The 3,101-nt window shown below is 39.4% G+C and overlaps 1 protein-coding gene across 4 annotated transcripts in view; it reads left to right on the forward strand.

Moving 5' to 3' along the window:
• Positions 1-2,335, forward strand: part of LOC133643377 (ephrin type-B receptor 2-like) — a 291,286-nt gene extending 288,951 nt beyond the window's left edge. For all 4 annotated transcript variants that reach the window (XM_062037896.1, XM_062037898.1, XM_062037897.1 and 1 more), the window contains exon 16: positions 1-2,335. This exon is cut by the window's left edge and continues 1,137 nt beyond it. The gene's annotated coding sequence lies outside the window, so the exon portion shown is untranslated.
• The last annotated feature ends 766 nt before the right edge of the window (positions 2,336-3,101 follow it).

Here is a 3,101-nt window from a genome sequence, read left to right on the forward strand (position 1 = left end):
GGACGCATATGTAACCTATTTTTATGGACTTGCCTCTTTGCGATGTTAAGTTCCTGTTATAAGCTGTTATACAGTGTATGCCTTGAGCTCTTATTTTGAAGGCGCTAAGAGCGGAAGTGGTGACACGTTGTGGTGGAGCGGAGTTTGAAAACAAAGGAAATAAAGTGGTCCAACGTGTCACACAACGTGTCACCACTTCCGCTCTTAGCGCCTTCAAAATAAGAGCTCAAGGCATATATGTATAATCAGAATCAGAATACCTTTATTGTCATTGTATGGAAACAACGAAATTGGACAGCAATCCAGCTCAGTGCTTTTAAAACAAACCTACATAAAATTGTCTTAAGACAACAACAATAATTAAAGCTGCAAGCAGCGATGGACGGGACCGACTTTGACGGCACATAAAATCCAAACCGGAGCAGTAATTAAAACTCTTTCGTCAAATTTTAATCAGAAGGGTTCAATCTCTCTCCTGTGCTAGTTTGAAGCCGACACGACAAACGCGCTCAGAGGAGATAATGTTTGAAAAAAGGTGACCGGTTTATACAAAACTTTTGTTTTGAAGGTGGAATTGCAAACTTCCTGTTGATTTTTGCTGGGGGTTGTCAATATATGAAATGTAGGTCTAAGTGAGACCTACATAGGGGTTTTTGTTTCATGTCTCTACGACATTCCTACTGGACGTTACAAGCAGTTTTGTCTGTGTTTTCTTCCTAGCGGGCGCTAGAGCGCAATTTTTAGTTTTGGTGTTGGGTTTTTTATTAGATCGCAATTTTTGCCAGTTCTGATGTGTGTGTCCAGTTTGGTGAGTTTTGAAGCATTGCGGAGGTCAAATTATAGCTCAAACAGGCAAAAGTGACTGTTTTTACAAAACTTTTGTTTTGAAGGGGGAATTGCAAACTTCCTGTTTATTTTTGCTGAAGGATGTCAATGTATGAAATCTAGGTCTAAGTGAGACCTACATAGAGGTTTTTGTTTCATGTCTCTCTGACATTCCTAGTGGGAGTTACAGGCAGTTTTGTCTGTGTTTTCTTCCTAGGGGGCGCTAAAGCGCAATTTTGAGTTTTGGGGCTAGGTTTTTTTGATTAGATCGCAATTTTCGCCAGTCCTGATGTGTCAAATATGGTGAGTTTTGAAGCATGTTAAGGGGGTCAAATTACATCTCAAAGAGGCGGTGGAATAATAATAATAAAACGCTACAATTACAATAGGGTCCTCTGTCCCAATGGGACATTAGGTCCCTAAAAACCTTACAATTACAATAGGGTCCTCTGTCCCATTAGGTCCCTAATAAAACAATTTAAAATTTAAAAACATAATAAAATGTTAAAAAAAAACATATTGCACAGTAGATCTTTATCAGAGGTAAGCAAGTAATAAAGTGGTGAGTGTTCAGGTAAGTGCAGAGTTTAGGGCTATAACAGCTCTACGATAGAAACTGTTTTTCAGTCTATTTGTCCTTGCTTTCATGCGCTTATAACGGGCAAGAGTTGAAGCCAGTGGTGACCTGGGTGGGATGACTCCTTGAGGATGCTGTTTGCTCTCCTGTTGCAGTGTCTCTTATGCAGGTCCTCTAGAGATGTAAGAGGACATGCAGTGATCTTCTGGGCCGCGTTTATGACCCCCTGTAATCTCTTTCTCTCTGCCACCGTGCAGCTAGAAAACCACACGTAGGTCAGTATTAACAGCTTATAACAGGAACTTAACATCACAAAGAGGCAAGTCCATAAAAATAGGTTACATATGTATATACAATTAAGTTACAGTAAGTGCCTTTAATAAAACATATATATATATATATATGACGTAATGGGTGTCAGGGCGGCATTCATGGCAATGACAGAAGAGGGACAAAGGGTTGAAATTGTGGCGATAATACTCCCAGATTTATTTTTGTTTCGAATACACCCATTTTTCATGTTCATAATCGTGTTCCCTTTACTCCAAGGTAAGCTATTTATTATACAAAATATTAGTAAAACATTCCAATACATCGCAGAACCTGCGTCGTAAAGATAATAAAAAAGCAAGTCCAGGAAGTGACGTTGTCTTCACGCATGCGTGGACCGATCCTGTCTTCCGGTACCCATAGACATGTTATAAGTAGACGCAGCATTGGCTGCTGTGACGCGAGAAATTGGGCCGCCATCTTGAAGTGGTGATGAGGAGCCTAAACTGACAGTTGACAGGTTGAAAACAAAGATGCTAAACTGACAGTTGACAGGTAGAAAACAAAGATGCTAAACTGACAGTTGACAGGTAGAAAACAAAGATGCTAAACTGACAGTTGACAGGTAGAAAACAAAGATGCTAAACTGACAGTTGACAGGTAGAAAACAAAGATGCTAAACTGACAGTTGACAGGTAGAAAACAAAGATGCTAAACTGACAGTTGACAGGTAGAAAACAAAGATGCTAAACCGACAGTTGACAGGTAGAAAACAAAGATGCTAAACTGACAGTTGACAGGTAGAAAACAAAGATGCTAAACTGACAGTTGACAGGTAGAAAACAAAGATGCTAAACTGACAATTGACAGGTAGAAAACAAAGATGCTAAACTGACAGTTGACAGGTAGAAAACAAAGATGCTAAACTGACAGTTGACAGGTAGAAAACAAAGATGCTAAACTGACAGTTGACAGGTAGAAAACAAAGATGCTAAACTGACAGTTGACAGGTAGAAAACAAAGATGCTAAACTGACAGTTGACAGGTAGAAAACAAAGATGCTAAACTGACAGTTGACAGGTAGAAAACAAAGATGCTAAACTGACAGTTGACAGGTAGAAAACAAAGATGCTAAACTGACAGTTGACAGGTAGAAAACAAAGATGCTAAACTGACAGTTGACAGGTAGAAAACAAAGATGCTAAACTGACAGTTGACAGGTAGAAAACAAAGATGTTAAACTGACAGTTGACAGGTAGAAAACAAAGATGCTAAACTGACAGTTGACAGGTAGAAAACAAAGATGCTAAACTGACAGTTGACAGGTAGAAAACAAAGATGCTAAACTGACAGTTGACAGGTAGAAAACAAAGATGGTGTTCAGCGTTTTCCTGCTCAAATGGGCGGACTGTTGAAAATAGGACTCTGG

This window comes from Entelurus aequoreus, linkage group LG26, assembly GCF_033978785.1.
Source record: "Entelurus aequoreus isolate RoL-2023_Sb linkage group LG26, RoL_Eaeq_v1.1, whole genome shotgun sequence".
Classification (NCBI taxonomy): Eukaryota; Metazoa; Chordata; class Actinopteri; order Syngnathiformes; family Syngnathidae; genus Entelurus; species Entelurus aequoreus.